This window comes from Schistocerca americana, chromosome 1 (genome assembly GCF_021461395.2).
Source record: "Schistocerca americana isolate TAMUIC-IGC-003095 chromosome 1, iqSchAmer2.1, whole genome shotgun sequence".
Taxonomy (NCBI): domain Eukaryota; kingdom Metazoa; phylum Arthropoda; class Insecta; order Orthoptera; family Acrididae; genus Schistocerca; species Schistocerca americana.
This window is the reverse complement of record NC_060119.1, coordinates 1,206,742,343-1,206,768,006: the sequence shown is the minus strand read 5'-3', so window position 1 is coordinate 1,206,768,006 and position 25,664 is coordinate 1,206,742,343. Positions and strand designations below refer to the sequence as shown.

The 25,664-nt window shown below is 44.3% G+C and overlaps 1 pseudogene; it reads right to left on the bottom strand.

Moving 5' to 3' along the window:
- Positions 1 to 1,909: 1,909 nt before the first annotated feature.
- LOC124559476 lies at positions 1,910 to 2,027 on the bottom strand (annotated as a pseudogene).
- Between the last annotated feature and the right edge of the window lie 23,637 nt (positions 2,028 to 25,664).

The following is a 25,664-nucleotide window of genomic DNA, read 5'->3' as shown; positions in this document are numbered from 1 at the left end:
TGTCTGGCCATCCAGATTTGCGTTTTCTGTGATTTCCCTAAATCGCTTAAGGCGAAGCCTGGGATTGTTCCATTGAAAAAGCATGGTGATTTCCTTCTCTGTCCTTCCGTAATCCGAGCTTGTGCTCTGTCTCTAATGGCCTGGTTGTCGATGAGACGTTAAACGCTAATCTCCTCCTCCTACATCTCATGGTAAAAATCTGCAGAGACCACCAAAACGGCAACCAGAAGAACAATGTGGGTCGGCTGCATACCTGCATCCAGTCTGATAATGGACACTACCCCTTCTCCTGTCGATAGGGCCTCAGGTGTCAGTCTCTGTCCCTTAAGCCACCATGTCAAAGGCCAACCTATCTGCCAATAGGATATGCCCAATACGTTCGCCTTTGTGTGAGGGATTTCACAGAGGTCGGGTGCATGATCTCGGTGCATCGGCTCCACCGGCGCACCACTACCTACTAGCCCCAATCGCTACCTGCCTCCCCGCATTCCGCCTTTTTCCCTTTTGTTTTGGCTTGGTGAAAGCTGCCACGCTACTGGACACAGGTGGGGTTCGCCGTGGAGTCACGGTGTGCCCACACACAGTGAGAAAGCTTGGCAACCCACTCAGTGGGGGTGGGGAGGGGAGATTAGCCGACTGGTCGGCCTGCGAATGGGCGACTTTAGGGAGTACCACTGCAGGGATCTTACCTTGCAGCCCCTCCTGTGGCTCACTGCTGGCTCCCAAGTCCATGGCTCACAAGAGGTGCCTACTATTCCACTTACAAAAATTCCCAATCAGAATATAGAATGTTAATAGACAGGAAAAGATACCTTGACATCTACCATCCTGATTAATGGAATTTTAAATAACAAAAGGAGATGTTTCAGGCCATTAATGTCTCAAGCCACTAATCGACTGATGCCTCTCAAGATATAAATGTATTTATGTTCAGTGGATTTAGGCATTACAGTATTTAGACTCGCTACAGTAACCTATTGGCCACTAATCCCTCTATGCATAATGACGCTCTGTATTTTTTATTTGATGCTAAGAGGTCAAATATATTATCTCAACCATTTCAGGTGGGCTTTCGAATTAAATGCAAAAAATAATTTTCACAAAAAGCGTTTAGTACAATATCGGACGAAGTTTAATGCCTACCACTGACTTTAAACTATTATTTTCGCCAGCATGTCGAGTATAGATTGAATTCAGCACCAACTATAATTGTATGAGGACACCTATTTGAAATCAGACTCCAGTTTTCCTCGAACCTATCAGCAACTATACGAGTATAATCTGAGTGGAAGGAGGGCGATGAAAGCAACCAATTATTAATTTATTTAGGATGCCAAGTAGAACCTCTGTCAATTCTAACTCACAGGGGCTATCTATTTAATTTCCACTACAAGATAAACTACTTCCATCAGCAGTAAACACTCTACCACCAACTATATTTACTCTCTGCTTCCTGAACTTATCTGGCTTTAGCCAACTTTCAGTGCCTATAGCAATTTGAGCGTCAGTGCTTTCTTTTATGGGTTAGGATTCTGGTTCTGTCCCAGCGCTGCTGCGACAATTTGCAGCTACAATACCGACCGTTGGTAGGTGTTGTGACGGTACGTCACATAAATGGACATTTGGAGAAAGGGAAAAGAAGTTTTTTTATGAGATGTACGAACGATAAATTATCGAAATACGAAGTACGTCTGTGCGATGTGTAACAAATAGTAAAGGATGTAAGTTAGCACTCCGTCTTCAGGACACAAGTGGCCCATCGCGACCATCCGAGGATGCGGATAGGAGGGGTGTGTGATCAGCACACCGCTGCCCCGGTCGTTACGATGGCTTTCTTTGACCAGAGCCGCTACTATTCGGTCGAGTAGCTCCTCAATTTGCATCACGAGGGTCAGTGCACCCCGAAAAATGGCAACAGCACATGGCGGCCCGGATGGTCACCCATCCAAGTGCCGACCACGCCCGACAGCGCTTAAATTCGGTGATCTGACGGGAACCTGTGTATCCACTGCGGCAAGGCCGTTGCCAAAGGACATAAGTCATTATTATAAAAATACAAATATGGATGTAATTAACAAAACACAGTTTTTTGTGTAATGCCTGTGTAATATAGGCCATGAAGGTCACAGACAATGCTTTGATTGAACCAGCTCTCCTGTCTAGCGGGAGGCCGCCATTGTAGTGCTGGCTGATAATTAACGTAAGTTTTATCTGTATTTTTGAAAAATATAATAGAAATTGTTATCAAAAATTGCGTATTGTTGACTTAGTTGTCACCTCTCATAATCGCAACCATTAATAATAATTTAAAAAATTTGTACATAACTTCGTAGTGCAGGGAGCTCATCTCCCCTAGCAGGTTTTAGTCGGCCATTACGCTGACTGTATTATTTAATTAAAATTTCTAGTCATAATATTAAATGTAAATGCTAGAGACTTCTCAGTTTTGATCTTTCATTAATTTCAAAGTTAGAAAGACAGTAGTGATAGATTTCATTCATCAAATTTCACAGCACTGAATGAGTTCAGTATGTTTCATTTTGGACGCTTAACGGCAGATGAGTTCTCTCCAGTTTTGCCTTGCAAATAATGAACAAGAAATATTGAAAATCATTACATTCCGCAATATCTCAGTTAATCTTTATGTAATTTGGTACATAAATAACCAGTAGCCCCTGAGACCCATATTAATAATTACAGTTGCGTAAGAATACACATATTTTCTTTTCTAAATAGCAGCGCTCACACAAACTATTAGAAGGCGTTGAGTCGCGCGTTGTGTTTAAAAAAAAAAATTATATCGTACGTACTTCGGGGCAGCCGATGTCCGTACGAGTGTTATCGCGATGTAAGTTAATTAAAAGTCTCATGCTAGCCGACAATATTTAAAGCCACCCCAACCAAAAATCAAAAATATATAATCATAAAATTAAAAATATATAATTATCCCGTGATAAGTGCCGCACACGCACACACATATACACTTATACCGTGATACTGTACTCTCGTCCTGTCTTTGACCCTCATCCTTTGAGACTGATCACCTTTCTATGCTTTCTCGAAATCCTTTAACCGAGAGAAAAAAAACGCTCAGTACACTTCACGTAGCTGCATTACGTATGCAGTCGCCTTCTGTGTGTAACAGACCGCACATCGATTAAGTGGAATCTGTCACCTCTCCAGACTATGGCGCAAGTCAAGGAATCTGCAACGTACACAGCTGCAGAACCGTCTGAGCCCCCTGGTATACAACAGAGTGCACACCGGATTTATTCCTGTCACTGGCAGCCATATCCATAAGGGGCTGCATTACATAGCTAACATTTTAGTTCCTAACAACAACCAATAATCTCACTCTCTGTGAATGTCAGGATCTTCCAGGCTGACATGCTTCCTGCATGTGTAGTTCAGAATGACACGTTGGCTTTATCTTACCCATTTTAATAAAGAGGTAAACATATACATGATTTGGTTCACAATAGAATAATTTCAGTATAAATGTTTATACATTATTCTATCCTCAGCCAATATTTACATACATATACATTGCCAGAAAAAATAGTAAATCTGGAAAGAAGATGTCGATTTTGATCTGCTGAATGGATATGCAACTTGGGGACAGCAATGATAATGGTTTCAACGTCGACCGCCAATAGATAGCATAGTGGCAGAGCTACTAAAGCGTCATCTGTGTCTACTTCTTAATTCGGAATGCTCAGAGCAAGAAGGTTCAATGTGGTGCAGACATGTAAAGCAAGGAAGCAACCATGCCACGGAGATGCACTCGTGCTTCCTACAACCAAATAACCTAGTTTCAAAGGTGTCAAATTGTGGCCTTCAGAATGGCGGGATGGTTCTTTCAGAGAGTTGCCACACAAGTTGGACATGCTGTGTTGAGAGGTGGCATGAGCCGCCTCTCATATCTCTATCTTACTCTGAGTAATTCGATTGTCCTCTCTAATTGCATGCGGTGAAAAGTTGCTATTGCTTCACACACGGGCTTTCCACGCAGCGTCTCTCGTCACCCGGGTGGTCCGGTGACAGGCGAGTTCTGCTGAGCTTGAAAGGGTTAAGCCGACAGGTGTGAGGGAGTCGAGTGGATGCTTTCCAGACGCCGACATTGTCATAAGAGCTGGAGCGACACGCCCAGAGGGGCCAGAAGGGGCGGATGGGCTAGAGGTTCCGTTACTTCGTAGAAACTTAGTGCAAACACTTTCTGGCGGACTACCAGCGAGGCGTGGGAATGACTTGTGTTCCCAGGCGGACTTGGCGGGCAAATTCCCGCGTTTTCTCCAAAATTATAACTGTGATTGGCTTGCTCAGGGCATAGCTCCGTGACGTAGCAAAATCGGCGCAGAAATTGGCGCCAAGAATCTCCATTGCTGGAATGGTAGTGCTTCGGCAATAGAGTTGAATTTTCCGCCGGTTTTCGAGTTGCTGATTGGAATGTTTAACCACGGCCACTGTCGTGGGGGCGAGAATGTTCTGTGTTCGGGTGCTCTTGAGAGTGTCGGCTCTCGCCTTTCGGTCGGAGTAGGTTACAAGACTGAGCTCTCGCTGCTCTGGACAGCTGCCTTCCGTTGGCTGTCTAGTATACTTTCATTTAATTGTAACTGTTTGACGAAGTTGCTGAAGTTTCTACTTCAACACAACTTTCCGAGTACAGATGGCAATTGAGCATTCTGCATATAAGCGGCCTATGTGGTCCACCTTGAGACGTTTTGGCTTAAGTTAACTGTACTGGAGTTACTGTGTGACTTCTCTTGTTAAAATCACTCACTGTACCGTCCGTGATTGTGTAGCGAGCCTTCTTCGTCTCCCTCAGAGGCGTATTTGTGTTGCTAGGAATTCTTTAGTCTGGAACAACCAGACCAGGAGAATTTGTTTCGGGCTATACTCACGACATTATCATCACCACGACGGGACGTCGAAGCAACCAGCCATCGCCTCCAGTATGCCAGATCGTATCCTTGCAGTTAAGAAGACAGCTTGGTAATGTATGTCTGCAGCAGCGGCAAATCAGGGACTTTTGCTAGGTGATAATCAGAGCTCAGCAGAGCGCGCCTGTTCGTCTTTTCTAACTTTGTTCTGTCTTGGGTGTTCATTGTCTGAGTTATCACTACTGTAGCAGCAATTAATGTTGGGTTGGCTGGGTGTTTCTCTTAAGATTTGAGTTGCAAGGAATTGGCTCCACATACCACTTGGTCATAAATGTCACAATCTAGATTATGGACAACTTCACCTTCACAGCATTTATTTGAGTATCCAGTTTGATGTATTGTAAATGTTTCGTGTGTTTTGTTTATTATTTTCAGTTTAGTCATAATAAATCAAATTGTTATTTTGGACAGAACTTTCATTCTGTTAATCGGTAGAGCAACCCTTTCATTTCTCACTACGTTAATGAAACTTACTTTAATTTTTATCCAATTAAATTATTGCAGGTGCCAAACTGTTTTCTACTCCACTTGCAGGGTCGATTACAGTCAGTTCGCGTTTCTTCTTAATACATGTGCAACAGCAAAAGGCAAGTTAGAAAAGGGGGGGGGGAGGCTTAGACCATCCTTTCCATATGAAGATTCGAGAAGAATTTAGTGTTAAATACACTGCTAGCCCCGGCACCTCGCAGCTTCAGTTGTGCAACGATGTTTGTCTCAGTGGTCACGTGAACATTCTAACACCTGTAGATGAAGTTCTGGACGTCCACACAGCACAGACGCCCGCCAGGATCGTTGTATTTTAGGGGCAGCATTGGGAGATCGTAGAGGTACCGCAGCACAGATAAGAGGACTTGTGAATCCAGACGTGTCGACACGAACTGTTACGAACAGGTTATTAGCAGTGGGATTACGGGAACGCACACCAGTAGCCGGTCATCCACTCACGCCATGGCATCGACGTGCATGGCTTGATTGATGCCATCAGAGGATCTTCACCGATGAAAGCAGATTCTGCCTGCATGGAAGTGATGGCCGTTTGTGCGTATGATGTATACCTGGTGAGCGCTGTCTCGTAGAGTGCATTCGTCCAAGTCACACTGGTCCCTTGTGGGCTTGGGTGCGACAAGCTACATCTCTCGTTCACCTTTGCTGCTCGGTACGTGCGGAATGTTTTTAGACCCTTTCCTTTACCGTGCGTGCAACAGCAAGGTGATGTGTTGTTCCAACAGGATAATGCTCGCCCACACACTCCCCCTGAAAAGTGTTCTGCAAGACGTGCAACTTCCCTCCAACAGCGAACGGCAGTCGGCTGATAACGACAATAACGACAAAACAAAATCTCCTCAGCATCGAATTAATCAAGAAAATTTGGGTGATTACTCTGGCACTTAATCACTTAAGTCGCTGAGTTTGATCTCAGTATCGGCGTTGATAATAACACTAAGGATTTCAACTGAATTAATTCACTAACGAACTGCTTTCAAATAGACTAATTAAAAAAAAGCCGATACAAAAAGTATCTGAACTGCGTGACTGAATTTCTTTGCATTCTCTTAGCCCGCCCGGCCGTGCCGCGAGCATTCGAGTGTGCTGTATCGAATTCCGTTTGCATCTGAATCGTAACGGCTTTCCCAGTAGGAGTCACGGGCCCCGAGGCGAGTGGTGGGGACTGCACCGGCGGCCGGGGTCCAATTAAATGACTTAAACGCGCCACGAGCCGGCCGCAACCCTTCTGCGTTTCTACGACTCGCGAAAGACCTGAATATTTAAGCAGCGTTCGCCAATATTAGAGGACAGAATCCCATTATCTTTACTGCATTAACCAGAGCTTCCTCCGCTCGGTCCAGATTTTTAATGAACATCGCTCTGCGGACGGGAAATGGAGGGGTTGGGCAGAGGAGAGGGGGGAGAAGAGGGGGAGGGGAGGAGTGAGAAAGGGGGAAAGGATGGCGGGGGGGGGGGGGGGGGAGGAAGCAAGCTGGGGTAAAAAAGGGAGCGCCAGGTTCGGAAACTTCGTTATCTCTCAATTTTGCTCGTGTCTCGGCCCCTGCGTCGAGTCTCCCCGGCAAGCGCTCTGTTTTTAAAATTTAATTTCTGTAAGAGCGCGTGGCAGTCGGCTGTTTGCTCCTTGGCGCAGTCACACAAAGGGAGTAGGGTAAAAAAAAAAAAAAAAGATGTCGCCAGTGATACGGTTAGCGGGCGGCCCGGAATATAATGCGCAGATTAGCCCTCTGCACGTCTCACTGTAGCTCTGAAGCGGGCCCTTCTGCTCAAACGTGAAAAAGAGAACCCGACTAGGGTGATGCGCGCCCTTGACACGAAATTGCTGTTTGCCGAGTTTCGATTCTCCCTGGTATTTCTACATCAGCAGTTTCTTCATAAATCCAGTCATTTCTAGAAGTACACAACCCTTCTGAAACCCAGGTGATAGTTAAAGGACGAACCACCTGCAGCTTCCACAACCACGATTTCGAACTCTTCATAATAATAATTAAAAAAATCTCGGACTGCCACTCGACCGGTAACTAACATGGAAACCCCACCAGCCAACCATCGAACAGAAAGCTCACAGTAAACTAAAACTTCTAACTGGCCGTACGCTGGGTTTCGCTGCTCTACAGCTATGGTAGGGTGCAAATTAATTGGGACGAGACGATTAAACTTTAGCTGGCACATTTATTACTATATGTGTAACATATTTAGTAGCTTACTGAATATTAATAGCTAAAGTGTCCACCTTTTGCTTTAATGAACTTATGAACACGCTGTGGCATAGATAACAAATGTTTCGTGGTTGAATTCTTTTGCTGAACAGTACCTTTTACCAAGACGCCTTTTCACAGGACGCCACAAATTCTCTATGGGATTTAATTCTGGTGGATTACCAGGCCAATGATGCACATGTATGTCGTTTCCTTCCATACACATGTAGCTTGATCATGTCGAAATATTCATCCACCATCTCCAAAGGTCTGTAGGAATTGCACAATCCTGTACCTAAGGATTTTCGTGTGCTTGATTGAATTGATTATGCGATCATCTGGAACTAATGCCCTAGGGCCACTTGAGTGAAGAAACCCCAAAACATTGTTTTGGGAGCGTGTTTTACAGTTTATTCAAGATGATCATCTCTCACTGGCTGACGGCTGCTTCGTCTGACAACACTTACTCAGTAACCTGAACAATAAAATGTGACTCATCGCTGAAAATTACACGCTTCCAGCCTTTGGAGGTCCAGGATTTATATATCTTGGCCTATGTCAACTGTTTTTTTTCTGCATGTCAGGTGTTAACGATTGTTTCGTTATTGGCTTTTGCGCCTTCAGTCCATAATCAAGAATCCAGTGCCGCGCCGTTGAAGAGTCAGTTTCAACCTCAACATCCAATACGTCTTCCTGCAGGTGCTTACTTATCTTGTGAGGATTAATTCTATAGTTTCTAATAGAGTTTTTCAGTTCTAAGGGTGGTTTCTCACTTTCGTCATCGGCGTTTTTTCTTCAGAGACAATGAAGCAGTATCAGTATACGTCCTAATAAGTCTTGAATCGCTAGATTTTCCCACACCAATAGCAGAGGCAAAGTCTCTTATAATCATAGATGCGTTTTCATGAAGAGCAACTATTTTTGCCAGTTTATAATGTGAAATGTCAATTTTTTCCCAGTTCTCCTGTCGAGAACACAGAAATAACACACGCTGTTGCTACACATACGAGCACTCAACTGAAATGGAGGGGATTTGCAATTGTTCACAGTCAATGCAACAATAGTCCTTCAAGAGTCCAACAATTGGGTAGATAAAGTTGGTTGTAGCTAACCAACTTCAGTTCCATGTAAAATATGAGCTTGTCCCAATTAATTTTCACACTACTGTGTAAAACCTAGATCCGATCCATCCTGTCCTGTGGAAATGTTGCACATACATCCGCTCCACCGAAGTTTTAGTACTCTCTTTAAATTCTTGCACACCATTCACTTAGCCTCGTTTTCCGCATCCGTTTACCTTGCCCCACATGAATCCTTTACCATCTCATCAAACTGAATCTCTTCTCACACACATTGAACACCTAAAAACATCTATACTAGTGGTTCTCAGCAGGTATGCCGGGGTACCTAACTGCGCCACGAGATTAGCTAGGTGTGCCGCTATTCTTCTGAGGGTTTGTGATATTACTAATAAAATTATCTGAAGCAGTATCTCTGAATATTTATTTTTAAAAAGAACAGCAGAATATATGTAGTAATATTTCAGACCTTAAACTTATTGACATGTTATTTGTTGGTCTACGTCTTACAAGTTTTATGTTATCAGTGAGAAACATGAGCCTGTCGTTTCTTACACAAAAGTTCAGTTCGTAGTGGAACTGAAGACAAACACAGACGCATTTCCTATTCAGCTGAGAAAAGTCTTTCCCGTTTCTTGCTTTTTAATGTTGGTTAGTGCCGACAATCCCAACTCACACAGATAGATAGTGGAAAAAATGCAAGAGAATGCTACCTGCTTTCACTATTATTATAGGGTACTCCTTCTTTGCTAACATTCAAAAGTTGGTACGTGGAGGTTCGCCATATTTCGGTTGAAGTGTTTGTTCTGTCTAAAGCTCTACGAGATGCTCTTCTTCCTCCGGAGACAGGTCGCTGGTCGATTCTAGAAAGATAGCATAAAGATTACGCCTCCAATCACATTTATCGTCAGTGATGGACGGAAAATATTGTAGCATGTTATTCTCAAGAACCATGATGTGGCTTAAAAAGAGTCCGAGGGTTATGTAACCCTGTGGAGCTACCTCGAAAGTAAGAGGAAAAATCTTAAGATATTTGTCGTCCATGTAGTTTCCATATTAAAAGAAACCGATGAGTTTATCGCTTGACATCAGCACATTTTTTTCTTTTCCTTGCATGCTCTCGTTCAGGTAACTTAAGTGGAGAAAAATGTCAGCCAAATAGGCTACCTTTGACACCATTGCTCGTCATTTGACTGAACTAAAAAAATCTGGCCTTTCGACGCTAAGTAATTTTGATAGCTCTTTTCTCAAAAAATGGTTCAAATGGCTCTGAGCAGTATGGGACTTAACATCTATGGTCATCAGTCCCCTAGAACTTAGAACTACTTAAACCTAACTAACCTAAGGACATCACACAACACCCAGTCATCACGAGGCAGAGAAAATCCCTGACCCCGCCGGGAATCGAACCCGGGAACCCGGGCTCTTTTCTCAATTCGAACAAACTTTTCGGGATTTTGTCTTTTGACAACCAGTGGACTCAGTATGCTCAACCGAAGTGTCATGTCGAGATCCCGTTTCATGGTACAATTGTTCGAGGAGATTTGTCTTAAGTGAATTAGACTTAACGAAACTTACCATGTTAATGATTGAATCTACAACATTTTTACGTTATGTTGGAATAGTCCTCACTACCACATGAAGCTATGTGTTGAACCTACGGTCGGGAAATCTCATTTCAATCTTGCAAAAAATCCTTTGAATCTTCCTGTCATTTGCACTGTCCATGCAAAAAGAAAGACAACTTTTCTAGGACAGTCCGTTTTGTTTCAAGGCGACGGATATAAAATTATAGACATCTGAACCAGTTGACGTTGAGAGCAGTTCAGTACATGAAAGGAGTTGTTCAGTAACCGAAACGTCGTCAACAAATCTTATGTAACTAAGTAGTTGACATTTATTACTTGTATCAGTTCACTCGTGGAGCTGTAGTGAAAATACATGACCATCGCTTAGATTTTCATGGACATTACACCGAATATCTCAAGACATGTCATCACATCGTCGGGAAATAATATCGTTTGGCAATCGAACCAAAGATAGTTCCTTCTCGGCGCCATCACCTAACATCGGTTTCAGTGTTTCCTTATATGCAGAAAAAATGACATATGGGATTGTATTTTTTCGCTACTATTTCGGCAACTCTATAACTGGCCATTTGAGCTGCTCCACACGTAGTTGATCTCCGTACATAGCTTTGGCTTGGTTTTCTGCTGTTGAAATCAATCGGCTAAAATAGTTCTTATCTTTCCCAGGTAAGTGAACATGTTCGCTGTCCTAATATTGTTTTAATTTAGTAGGGACCATGGGTTCATTGCTTAGTTTTTCTCCGCACACGACACGTTGTGGTAACGGACTGTTTTCAGGTCTTCTGAACGTAAATTCAGAGTTTTCTCTTGGTACTGACGATGTCTTCCAGTAGGCTGCACTGCTTTCATGAGACACTTGGAATGGGTTTGTTTTCACTTTCGTTACTGTTATTTGTGTCTGACACTGAGCCATCTTTAACTTTTTTTCCTTTTAATTAAAAACTTACCCATACTGAGAAGTTAACAGATTAACCGGACAATGCATAGCCGTGTGTAACTAAAAACCAACTTCAAAATGTGCCATAACACTGACTGTGTTAGGACTGCGAGTCTACAAACAACTCACTGGTGAAGACGGACTGTGGGCAGGCTACAAGGAGGCTCTCGTATTGTTGCTGACTCACACGTTAGCCCCCTGTCACTGTTGCCAACTTGCATGTCAGGATGCACACGAACTTGCTGCGCTCTATAGTGTGCCGTGAACAAAATGAGGCTGAGAACCACTGATTTACACTGTGTGCTAACTCAACTCCAGCAGTCCTATTGTTCTTCTTCACTTGAACATTTAGGCGATATTCCTGTTTTTACTTCACTTTTTAAAACCATCTTTATCTCGGTTTTCCTACGTCTCTTTTTCCTAAGGGCTTTGACTTGTTTACAGCAACTGGAATTCTGTCTTCTTCCATGCGGCCGGCCGCTGTGGCCGAGCGGTTCTAGGTGCTTCAGTCCGGAACCACGCGGCTGCTATGGTCGCCGGTTCGAATCCTGCCTCGGGCATGGATGTTTGTGAAGTCCTTAGGTTAGTTAGGTTTAAGTAGTTCAAAGTCTGAGGGGCTGATGACCTCAGATGTTAAGTCCCATAGTGCTTAGAGCCATTTGAACCATCTTCCATGCGTTTAGGATGTTGCCTACACATCTTCCTATATTCTTCCACTTTGCTGTTAAGTTAAATATTCCTAATTATTCTCGTATGTTTTCATTTCTTATAAGTTCCCTCCTTGACCAACCTTTGATGGGTCTTAAAAATCTTATTTCAGACGATTTTATGTTGTCTTTCTCTTTCTTTCTTTCAGGCCAAGAATCATTGTCTGTTTGGTAATACTTTAATCTTGTGTCTTTTCTCGTATTGTTTTTTAAGGTTTATTTATAATTCTGCATATGTGCTGAAATTCATTGATTTCATCCTTGTGCGTCATTATCGTTATTTAAGTTGATATTGCAGCCCAAATATCTAAAACCAGGGACTCGTTCTAGTGTCTAGTCTTCAATAATAATTCCTGATCAGACAGGATGTTTTCCATAGTGAGCCTAACTTCAGACTTAGTGATGGATATTGTCAGAGTTTAGCGTTGTCTTCGTAGTTCATATAATCTATACACGGAATGTTGTAAGTTTGCTTTTTTATTCTGTATTAACACTACGTCGTCTGCATACCCTGTTATTTCCTTCCTAATTTCCATTCTTGGTGCGCTGCCACGCCTATATCGACACGTTCTATTAACGCTTCATCTACACCTTCTCCATATCCTTTCTCAACTTAACTTCAACGGACTCTCTCCTCCAGACAACGAAATTGTCATGATATTTATCCATCCTGTCAACTATAGTTCACTCCAGCTATCGCACGCTACTTCAGAGCTCCTTCTTCTCCTTTTCCTCTCCATCTCTCCCTATCCCTTTCCTCGTCATACTTTGGCCCTGCCCATACCCCAAACTTTTTGTTTTTTTGTTTTTTATGGGACTTAACTTCTGCTGCTATGAGTCCCCTAGACTTAAAACTACTTAAACCTAACTAATCTAAGGACATCACACACATCCATGCCCGAGGCAGGATTCGAACCTGTGACCGTACCAGCAGCGCGGTTCCGGACTGAAGCGCCTAGAACCGCACGGTCACAACGGCCGGCCACCCCAAACTCCTCCTCACATCCTGTCCTCCCACTATCGACCCCAACACCTTCAGTGAATAGACACTACCCAAGAGACCTCTACGGTTACACCCACACCTTTCACCCCTACAGAGCACCTAACGTTCTCCTCCTAAAAGACAACTTTTCCCCAGTGCAGGTCCTTTAGCATTTTAGTAGAAGTGCAGTAGTCCTTTTTAAGGTCGCCACCTGTCTAGTAAAACTTTTAAATACTTTTTTATTTTTTACCTTTTATTTTTTAAGTTTTAATTAAAACTGAAGACAATCAACAGCTTAAATTTATATAAAAAATTCCACGAAATTCACTCTTTCATAAATTTTAAAAACATTTGTACATGTTACACCATTTAATTGTACTGTGTCGTTTTGATAGGGGGAGCTGAAGAACAGGATGCTCGTAGCTCTAGCAGCCCCCCGCCCACTCCCCCCTTTCCCCTGTCCATGTGGTGCGAGGGAGGTGAAACAATAATAAAGCAAAAAATAGAAGTAAACAGTGTAATAGACTCTCATAGGCATGTGCAAGAGGCAGCAAGATGACGCCTAGGCACATACCAGTGATATGGAATACTGCAGGCTGGGGATTCAGTGGTACGCATCCCACTACACAGTCTTACACATTCTAAACTCCATTCGAATGATTTATTTGTCATTTGATGTATAAGGGAGTTTCAAAAATACAGGGCATAAATTCAAGTATGTGTTCCCGATAAGTAGATAATAAAAAGGAATCACTAAATGTCTTGAAATTGCTTGTATTTCGAGTAACGGCCATCAGAATAGTCGTATTCACCACAACATTTTTCTTCACGCAGGTACCGGTTGGTTGTCTTTAAACTCACGGTGTTACGAGTGATCCAGCGTGGGCCGCGTACATCGTACGATTCTGGAACATCTGGAACTATGGGAGCCTTTATATTTTAGGAAGTAACAGCTTTTTCATGAGATGAGAAAACATTTTATTTTCCAAGCACAGATCAAAAACTAACAAGAATGAACAACTCGTAACCAAGCCGACTACGACAAAGATAAATATCTATCAGCTGCAGCTTTCACCCGCTGTTTTTGGCGCAGTGGATAAATGACGTCGCCACATCAGCCCCCCTCCTTTTGAAACCAGGTGCACCAGGTATGTGGGGAAACTTGCACTTGATTTTTCTACCAGCTCTCGTGAAAACATCTGGTGCAGGCAATGGCTGCTCCTGTTCTGCACTTGCTGCTTCGTTGTCCTCTTCTGAAACCGAGGGCTCGGCGAGACTCTCTGCCGTTTCTTTGGCCTCCACGTTTGAGGGTGATTTTGCAGACCGAGGAAGGAGCGTACCCTCTTCGGTGTAAGCAGGTTTAAGCCGCTCAATTGAGACTGTCTCTTCTTTACCATCCTTATCGATTTTGAAGCTGTGGCTTCCTCTTGTGATTACCCTGTATGGTTCAGAGTAAGGCGAAACAAGCGGCGGGCGCACCGTATCATCCCTAAGCCACACGTGGGATGTTGCTTGCAGGTCTTTATGTACGAACACTCTCCGGTCTCCATGTCTGACAGGGTTAGTGGGTTTGATGTTTCTCATTCTAACGCTGAGTTGTCTCGCGCATTGCGTGCATAGCTCAGGGGCGAACGGCTGTGTAGATGCTGGAACGATAAATTCTCCAGGAACCCTCAATTGCTCGCCACAAACCAATTCTGCGGAAGAGCATTGTAAGTCCTCCTCCACGGCCGTTCTCAATCCGAGTAGGACCAGCGGTAGTGCTTCAGGCCATGAAGCGGAACTACACATTAATGCAGCTTTGAGCGTGCGGTGTAGTCGTTCCACCATTCCATTACTAGATGGATGATAGCTTGTGGTGCGTAGGTGGTTGCACCCGCACAGTAGTAAAAGTTCATTGAAAAGTTGGCTTTCAAACTGCCTTCCGCGATCTGTTGTTATGTTTTGCGGAACGCCAAACCTGGAGAACCATAAATGCAACAGTGCTTTTGCAACCGACTCCGCAGAAATGTCTTGTATTACAACTACTTCTGGCCACCTGGTAAAACGATCAATGATTGTGAGCAAATAGCGTTGTTCTGAAGAGCATGATCATTAATCGGTGTTTTCGCGGAGTATCCTGAAAAAGAGTAATAGGTCCACTTTCTGCCAGCATGTGTAGTGAGCAGTCAGAATGTGGCTTGGATGCAGGAAAAGGGGAGGAACGATCAAACGTATGATAACGGTGGTTCTGGCACGTTTTTTAGCATAACTGGGCACAAGACCGTTAATCATGTAATTGTTAATTAACGAAGTTAACTTTTGGAGTAATCGATTAAGTTTTAAGTTAATTTAAATGGTAATGGACTCTTTAACTTACGTTAATTTTCTATCAGTCTGTTAATCTTTAATTAATTATTTATTTATTATTAGAAAAATGGTGCAGCGACGCCCACGGAAATCATGTTCTGACAAGTTCGGGTCATGTAGGTGTGTGGATATGCGGGGGTGCATACAATTGATGGAAATAGTCGAGTGGGTGGGAGAATAAATAGTTGTTGGCTGTTTATAGTTTGTTTACTGAGTTCGCGTAAAGTGCTACTTTTTGAAAGTGAATAGACTGTGGAAACTAAATCATGGAATCGAACTCAAGCTCTACAACTGCTGAAAATCCGCTGCCGCATTTACGTGATTACCTTAATTTTGTATCCAGGTAGGGAGAACAAATACTTTTCGATTGTAAACTGCGCTTGCGTAAAAGTTTAACAAATAGGGCTCACACTTCGAGCCTTATCAATTCGAAACAATGCATAAGGAGAGCACATAAATCGCAATATGTGCAGTTGGAAGAAACAATGTCGTCAGGATGCGGTGGAGGAAACCCAAAAAGAAAAATCAGTCACGTGCATTCAGACTGTGATATCGTCAGTCATACGACCACACTGCCGCCTGAGAGATCGATCCGCCGGATGCGATTCTCTCGATAAACGGAACAGAAGAACGGCTGTGTTGGCCAAAGACTACACAGCCAGTCGCAGTACTTACGCTCGCCGCGAGGCGCCGCTAGGGCACTTCATGTGCAGCAGGAGAGTAGTGCAGTCGTGCCAGTCTACAGTTCGTAGCCGCGCTCTGTGGTCAGCCAGCGCCTATGTTAGCGATCGTCTGCAGCTCAGTCATTGCTGCCATCAAGTCTTTGTAGCCCAGTGCGAAGTTAGTCTTCAGATTCACCGGATTCGACATTCAAGATTACGAGAGATTAATTCGTCACTGCAAGATTTGTTACTTGTAAATTATGTCATTCTACAGACGCTTAGTCTAGTAGCGTCTTCTATAATTGTCAACCAACTGATCATGGACTACAGCAAAGTTAAGTAATAAATACTTTCTTATTTTGTGCTCCTGCTAATTAATTGTGTTTTCCTGTTGTAGCTACCAAGCAGTCTTGGCATAGTAGAACCCACGTTTCCACCTCCTTGGCTACCTCATATTTGCCACCTCATGTTGATGGACTCGATTATGGTGGAAGATCGAGAGCCATCACAGACATCAACGACGGAGCCAGTGGCGATAGTCAGGTTTAGAGGATACGACAAAGAAGCATTCCAGAACCTTTTCCCACTGCAGCAATTGGCAGCGATGTGTCTCAAGATAGTTTGAACCAATGCATAATAAACGAGTTAACAATTAATGATTAACGTTAACATTCGACAAATCTTTTGCGAAGTAACGCTTTAACGTTTAAAGAAGATAAATTAGCGAAATTATCTTTCTGATTAACGTTGCCAAGCTATGTTTATTAGTATATGGTCACAAGTTGCAACATGTTTTCAATATGTTCTTCCGACTCAGCAACATGCTGCATCTGCAACGCGGAATGGTCGGCAGCTGCTCACGGCATACTCAGTGTAATCAGAGAGCTATGTTGTTGTATGCTACCCTTCAGATCAGAAAGTGTCCGGATAGACTCGATCCTTCAGATATCCCCAAAACCAGAAGTCACTTTGATCTAGGTCGGCGGATCTGGTCGGCAACACATATTGAATACCTAGAGATGATGCGGTCGTTACCGATGGTTTCTCGAAGCACATCTTCCACCTGGCAAGTGAAATGTGGTATCGCCCCTTCTTGCACAAAAGCAGTGGCGTGGACACAGCTGCGTTGTTGCACAACTGGAATCACGTGTTGCGTAAGGAAGTCCTTATAACGTGCGTACGTCACTGTACTCCTAACACGTCAGCAAGATGTCATCATCTCGAAGAAACACGGATCGACGATGAAGAAGCTTGTTAAACCACACCACACAGCGCATAAGCAGAGTGCAGTGGATGTTCCTCCACGGCGTGCGGCGGAGTAGAACTGCATATGCGATAGTTCTGTACTTTCACGGCACCATCTAGAGTAGAATGTCCCTCGTCCTTCCAAAGAATATTCGCTGGCCAAAAGTCATATATTTCTATGCGTGATAAAAAACGAAGAGCAAAGTCTTAGCGTTTGGGCTTCATTCTGAATCTTGTAGGGGTACCAGTTGAAAATGTGCCTCAAAATCTTTTTGAACTGTTGATCAGAAGAGAGACAATTCTTGTGATACAACTCGAGCACTGGTTGCAGAGTTTGAGGCATGTTCTGTACGGTCGGCCATAGTTAAAGCAACGTCATCAACAACCGCCATGGGAATGTACCGTCTCTCTTTCCCTGCTGCACCATCATATTTACCCGTTTCCTCAAATTTCTTGATCGCATTTTTTAGGCCATTTATTGACATGGAGCCTCTTTGCAGCTGTGATATTCCCGCAATGCTACTGCAGCCGTTCTTATAACCCTACCACCTGTGAACGGTCTTTCTTCTCAAAAGCCATTACGTTTCGTACGGAAAACTTCCGCCTTCTTAATCCTTTGCACCCGCAGATCACAAAATAAATCAACATTGTCTCGACAAACAGAAAACTGACTTGTAAATCAGGGAACAATTAACGTCTGGACTGCTTAGAGCGCCATATTTTCACCTCATTGCAGGAAAGTGGAGCTATTATTGTTTTAAGCATACTCCGCAAGCGCAGTGATTAATGAACACACTGACGACGTTTCAGCGTCCTGCGAAGTATACAGCCCGCACTGCACCACTCAGAACACCATCAATTTAATTATAACCATCTGGAAGTTGCTTTTACAGAAGAAGTTCAAAATATCCATTTCTTGCTTGATTACAGCTCTCACATCGATGTCTGGTGGCCTTGCGAACACGATCCCAAATTCCATGAGTACTGTGCGTTTCCACATAACCTGCTATAATTCGATTTGAGTCTGAAGGGATTCCGTTTCAGGCCATGGAGATGAAAACACCATTGATTTAAAAGGCTCCCTCCCCCAAGCAGGGTTGAAATCAGGTGAGCACGGGGGCCAAGCAACTGGGCCACCTTCATCTACATCTACATCTACATCTACATTTATACTCCGCAAGCCACCCAACGGTGTGTGGCGGAGGGCACTTTACGTGCCACTGTCATTACCTCCCTTTCCTGTTCCAGGCGCGTATGGTTCGCGGGAAGAACGACTGTCTGAAAGCCTCCGTGCGCGCTCTAATCTCTCTAATTTTACATTCGTGATCTCCTCGGGAGGTATAAGTAGGGGGAAGCAATATATTCGATACCTCATCCAGAAACGCACCCTCTCGAAACCTGGCGAGCAAACTACACCGCGATGCAGAGCGCCTCTCTTGCAGAGTCTGCCACTTGAGTTTATTAAACATCTCCGTAACGCTATCACGGTTACCAAATAACCCTGTGACCAAACGTGCCGCTCTTCTTTGGATCTTCTCTATCTCCTCCATCAAACCGATCTGGTACGGATCCCACACTGATGAGCAATACGCAAGTATAGGTCGAACGAGTGTTTTGTAAGCCACCTCCTTTGTTGATGGACTACATTTTCTAAGCACTCTCCCAATGAATCTCAACCTGGTACCCGCCTTACCAACAATTAATTTTATTTTGATCATTCCACGTCAAATCGTTCCGCACGCATACTCCCAGATATTTTACAGAAGTAACTGCTACCAGTGTTTGTTCCGCTGTCATATAATCATACAATAAAGGATCCTTCTTTCTATGTATTCGCAATACATTACATTTGTCTATGTTAAGGGACAGTTGCCACTCCCTGCACCAAGTGCCTATCCGCTGCAGATCTTCCTGCATTTCGCTACAATTTTCTAATGCTGCAACTTCTCTGTATACTACAGCATCATCCGCGAAAAGCCGCATGGAACTTCCGACACTATCTTCTAGGACATTTATATATATTGTGAAAAGCAATGGTCCCATATCACTCCCCTGTGGCACGCCAGAGGTTACTTTAACGTCTGTAGACGTCTCTCCATTGATAACAACATGCTGTGTTCTGTTTGCTAAAAACTCTTCAATCCAGCCACACAGCTGGTCTGATATTCCGTAGGCTCTTACTTTGTCTATCAGGCGACAGTGCGGAACTGTATCGAACGCCTTCCGGAAGTCAAGAAAAATAGCATCTACCTGGGAGCCTGTATCTAATATTTTCTGGGTCTCATGAACAAATAAAGCGAGTTGGGTCTCACACGATCGCTGTTTCCGGAATCCATGTTGATTCCTGCATAGTAGATTCTGGGTTTCCATAAACGACATGATACTCGAGCAAAAAACATGTTCTAAAATTCTACAACAGATCGACGTCAGAGATATAGGTCTATAGTTTTGCGCATCTGCTCGACGACCCTTCTTGAAGACTGGCACTACCTGTGCTCTTTTCCAATCATTTGGAACCTTCCGTTCCTCTAGAGACTTGCGGTACACGGCTGTTAGAAGGGGGGCAAGTTCTTTCGCGTACTCTGTGTAGAATCGAACTGGTATCCCGTCAGGTCCAGTGGACTTTCCTCTATTGAGTGATTCCAGTTGCTTTTCTATTCCTTGGACACTTATTTCGATGTCAGCCAGTTTTTCGTTTGTGCGAGGATTTAGAGAAGGAACTGCAGTGCGGTCTTCCTCTGTGAAACAGCTTTGGAAAAAGGTGTTTAGTATTTCAGCTTTACGCGTGTCATCCTCTGTTTCAATGCCATCATCATCCCGGAGTGTCTGGATATGCTGTTTCGAGCCACTTACTGATTTAACGTAAGACCAGAACTTCCTAGGATTTTCTGTCAAGTCGGTACATAGAATTTTACTTTCGAATTCACTGAACGCTTCACGCATAGCCCTCCTTACGCTAACTTTGACATCGTTTAGCTTCTGTTTGTCTGAGAGGTTTTGGCTGCGTTTAAATTTGGAGTGAAGCTCTCTTTGATTTCGCAGTAGTTTCCTAACTTTGTTGTTGTACCACGGTGGGTTTTTCCCGTCCCTCACAGTTTTACTCGGCACGTACCTGTCTAAAACGCATTTTACGATTGCCTTGAACTTTTTCCATAAACACTCAACATTGTCAGTGTCGGAACAGAAATTTTCGTTTTGATCTGTTAGGTAGTCTGAAATCTGCCTTCTATTACTCTTGCTAAACAGATAAACCTTCCTCCCTTTTTTTTATATTCCTATTAACTTCCATATTCAGGGATGCTGCAACGGCCTTATGATCACTGATTCCCTGTTCTGCACTTAAAGAGTCGAAAAGTTCGGGTCTGTTTGTTATCAGTAGGTCCAAGATGTTATCTCCACGAGTCGGTTCTCTGTTTAATTGCTCGAGGTAATTTTCGGATAGTGCACTCAGTATAATGTCACTCGATGCTCTGTCCCTACCACCCGTCCTAAACATCTGAGTGTCCCAGTCTATATCTGGTAAATTGAAATCTCCACCTAAGACTATAACATGCTGAGAAAATTTATGTGAAATGTATTCCAAATTTTCTCTCAGTTGTTCTGCCACTAATGCTGCTGAGTCGGGAGGTCGGTAAAAGGAGCCAATTATTAACCTAGCTCGGCTGTTGAGTGTAACCTCCACCCATAATAATTCACAGGAACTATCCACTTCTATTTCACTACAGGATAAACTACTACTAACAGCGACGAACACTCCACCACCGGTTGCAAGCAATCTATCCTTTCTAAACACCGTCTGCATCTTTGTAAAAACTTCGGCAGAATTTATCTCTGGCTTAAGCCAGCTTTCTGTACCTATAACGATTTCAGCTTCGGTGCTTTCTATCAGCGCTTGAAGTTCTGGTACTTTACCAACGCAGCTTCGACAGTTGACAATTACAATACCGATTGCTGCTTGGTCCCCGCATGTCCTGACTTTGCCCCGCACCCGTTGAGGCTGTTGCCCTTTCTGTACTTGCCCAAGGCCATCTAACCTAAAAAACCGCCCAGCCCACGCCACACAACCCCTGCTACCCGTGTAGCCGCTTGTTGCGTGTAGTGGACTCCTGACCTATCTAGCGGAACCCGAAACCCCACCACCCTATGGCGCAAGTCGAGGAATCTGCAGCCCACACGGTCGCAGAACCGTCTCAGCCTCTAATTCAGAACCTCCACTCGGCTCTGTACCAAAGGTCCGCAGTCAGTCCTGTCGACGATGCTGCAGATGGTGAGTTCTGCTTTCATCCCGCTAGCGAGACTGGCAGTCTTCACCAAATCAGATAGCCGCCGGAAGCCAGAGAGGATTTCCTCCGATCCATAGCGACACACATCATTGGTGCCGACATGAGCGACCACCTGCAGATGGGTGCACCCTGTACCATTCATGGCATCTGGAAGGACCCTTTCCACATCTGGAATGACTCCCCCCGGTATGCACACGGAGTGCACATTGGTTTTCTTCCCCTCTCTTGCTGCCATTTTCCTAAGGGGACCCATTACGCGCCTGACGTTGGAGCTCCCAACTACCAGTAAGCCCACCCTCTGCGACCGCCCGGATCTTGCAGACTGAGGGGCAACCTCTGGAACAGGACAAGCAGCCATGTCAGACCGAAGATCAGTATCAGCCTGAGACAGAGCCTGAAACCGGTTCGTCAGACAAACTGGAGAGGCCTTCCGTTCAGCCCTCCGGAATGTCTTTCGCCCCCTGGCACACCTTGAGACGACCTCCCACTCTACCACAGGTGAGGGATCAGCCTCAATGCGGGCAGTATCCCGGGCAACCACAGTCGTAGTCCGATCGGGGGATGCGTGGGACGAGCTGGCCGTCCCCGACAAACCCCATCCGGACCCCCACAGTGATGCCCATTGGCAACAGCCTCAAGCTGTGTGACCGAAGCCAGCACTGCCTGAAGCTGGGAGCGAAGGGATGCCAACTCAGCCTGCATCCGAGCACAGCAGTTGCAGTCCCTATCCATGCTAAAAACTGTTTTGCAAAGAACGTCTGAACTAATCTACATAGAGCGCAAACAAATCGACAAAATTTAAACGGTTATTAAAATACAAGATTGCCTAGTAAATGCAGTAATGCTGCTCCTTGCGCACTGCTGACACTGCTCGGCGGCGGAAGGAGACTACGCGAATTTACACTATTCAGGTACTAAAACGCGATGCTACAACTCTCAAATACTATAACACGCCCGAAATTTATGAATTAAACAATGCAAGTACCAAAAACACGCAAAGAAATTAAGAATTAAACTATGTAACAAATGAGTGAGCTAGGAGTATACGACTTGCTTATCCATCTATCAGCAAACATTCGATCCAAGTACTGGCAAGTTGATGACTGAACTGTGTGGTTGAGCCATCAGGCAAGAAGTGAGTTTCTTGACGAATAGTTAATGGAGTGTCTTCGGAAACAAAGAAGTATGGTACTTTCCAAGAGGTTAGTGTATCCATGCCCAGTAAGCCTGTTTACAAGTGAATGGGTTCCAACTACTAGCCGATTGCCAATGATACTGGCTTATACGTTGAGGGAGAAATGCACTTGAAAAAAAAATTGCTTTTTCGTTTTCATAATCCCATACCTGTTGATTGTATAGAAATTTGTAATGCCATCTCATGTGAATGTGTTACATCCGTGAATAATACTGATTGTAAGACAGGAAGGTTCTGACTTGTAGCACATTCCTTCAAGGACCACTGACGGATCATATCTCGTACAGGGGAATATGCTGGTGACACGACATGTACACGTTGCAAACGATAAGAATACAAATGTTGCTCTCTCAACAGTTCCCAGATAGCCGTATGAGGGGCATTCACTTGCAACATGAACATACGTGTGCTGGTAGATGGAGTCATATGCACAGAATCTCCTCCTTTAAATTTGGAGTTGTAGATCTTCGTCGCTCCTCGAAACCACGAGGTGTAAAGTTCCCGTGAGCGCGCGGTGGCGATGGAGACGCTCAAATGTTTTCCGGTCTGGGCGTCTTCGTTGTGGTCACCTCTCCTGATGCAAACAATGAGCCAACGCAGCATTGCCGTCCGACTAACCATGAAGTGTACTTCTGTGACCTCCAGATCTGAGTACGCGTTGAACGCCAAACGCAGTACTCCCGTATATTAATCTCCTCGGAAGAAACTGTCCTGTTAATATCATCTGTCACAGGAACTACCTTCGGGAAGAAGTTCAGGTGAGTGTCACTGTTTTGAAGCCCATAAATCGGAAACCAAGCAGTTTTGTACAAATGTTACAGTGAACTTTTTTCATTGTCTACATATCTAAAATTATACCCGCTGTCATTGAAACACATTGTATATTCAATAATAGATGATAATTGTCGGTTTTTCAAGGTAAGCTGAGTAATCAGCGCGTCTTACCGTCATGCAGAGGAGACGAGTTCAGTGCCCAACGCTGCCAAGGATATTCCTTGGTGGGAGGAATTTTACCCAAATACAGTCAGGCTCGTGGTGCCAGCTGTGGGGCTTCTTGTTTGGAAAGTGTGGACCCAATGTCTCGGGAGCTGACAACACCGCCTTAGAGTGGCAGTTATCCAGACCTGACTAGACAATGTGCTGGCGTACGCCTTCGCCAGCACACCGGTCGGCACTAGGAAACATTGTATAGCAGGCATTGAAGTAAGAGCGCCTATGACAAGAGAAGACCAAGACACGCCCCCAGGGCAGCGTGCTTGTAGGCCGTCGTCGCTGACCGAGCTGTCTCAAATCTCTCAGTACGTCGCGTCGGGATTCAGTTCGCATTGCACCTCGATACGTCGCACTGTGTTCTAATCCTCCACAGTGATAGCCGTCACCTCGCATCTTAGCTAGCTGTGAGCGAACGTCAGTCACTGTATAGAGGGTGGTCCATTGATGATGACCGGGCCAAATATCTCACGAAATAATAGTCAAACGAAAAAATTACAAAGAACGAAACTTGTCTAGCTTGAGGAGGGAAACCAGATTTCGCTATGGTTGGCCCGCTAGATGGCGCTGCCATAGGTCAAACGGATATCAACTGCGTTTTTTTTAAACAGGAACCCCCACTTTTATTACATATTCGAGTAGTACGTAAAGAAATATGAATGTTTTAGTTGGACCACTTTTTTTGCTTTGTGATAGATGGCGCTGTAATAGTCACAAACATATGGCTTACAATTTTAGACGAACAGTTGGTAAACAGGTAGCTTTTTTAAATTAAAACACAGAACGTATGTACGTTTGAACATTTTATTTCGGTTGTTCCAATGTGATAGATGTATCTTTGTGAACTTATCATTTCTGAGAACGCATGCTTTTACAGCGTGATTACCTGTAAATACCACATTAATGCAAGAAACGCTCAAAAGATGCCCGTCAACCTCAATGCATTTGGCAATAAGTGTAACGACATTCCTCTCAACAGCGAGTAGTTCGCCTTCCGTAATGTTCGCACATGCATTGACAATGCGCTGACACATGTTGTCAGGTGTTGTCGGTAGATCACGATAGCAAATATCCTTCAACTTTCCCCACAGAAAGAAATCCGGGGACGTCAAATCCGGAGAACGTACGGCTTCGACGACCAATCCACCTGTCATGAAATATGCTATTCAATACCGCTTCAACCGCACGCGAGGTATGTGCCGGACATCCATCATGTTGGAAGTACATCGCCATTCTGTCATGCAGTGAAACATCTTGTAGTAACATCGGTCGCTCAGTCCGGAACCGCGCGACTGCTACGGTCGCAGGTTCGAATCCTGCCTCGGGCATGGATGTGTGTGATGTCCTTAGGTTAGTTAGGTTTAAGTAGTTCTAAGTTCTAGGGGACTGATGAGCACAGATGTTAAGTCCCATAGTGCTCAGAGCCATTTGAACCATTTGAAGTAACATCGGTAGACCATTACGTAGGAAATCAACATACATTGCACCATTTAGATTGCCATCGATAAAATGGGGGCCAATTATCCTTCCTCCCATAATGCCACACCATACATTAACCCGCGAAGGTCGCTGATGTTCCACTTGTCGCAGCCATCGTGGATTTTCCGTTGCTCAATAGTGCATATTATGCCGGTTTACGTTACCGCTGTTGGTGAATGACGCTTCGTCGCTAAATAGAACGCGTGGAAAAAATCTGTCATCGTCCCGTAATTTCTCTTGTGCCCAGTGGCAGAACTGTACACGACGTTCAAAGGACGTTTTTGGGATTCCAGATTCTCGCGCAATTTGTCTGCTACTGATGTGCGGATTAGTCGCGACAGCAGCTAAAACACCTACTTGAGCATCATCATTTGTTGTAGGTCTTGGTTGACGTTTCAAATGTGGCTGAACACTTCCTGTTTCCTTAAATAACGTAACTATCCGACGAACGGTCCGGACACTTGGATGATGTCGTCCAGGATACCGAGCAGCATACATAGCACACGCCCGTTGGGCATTTTGATC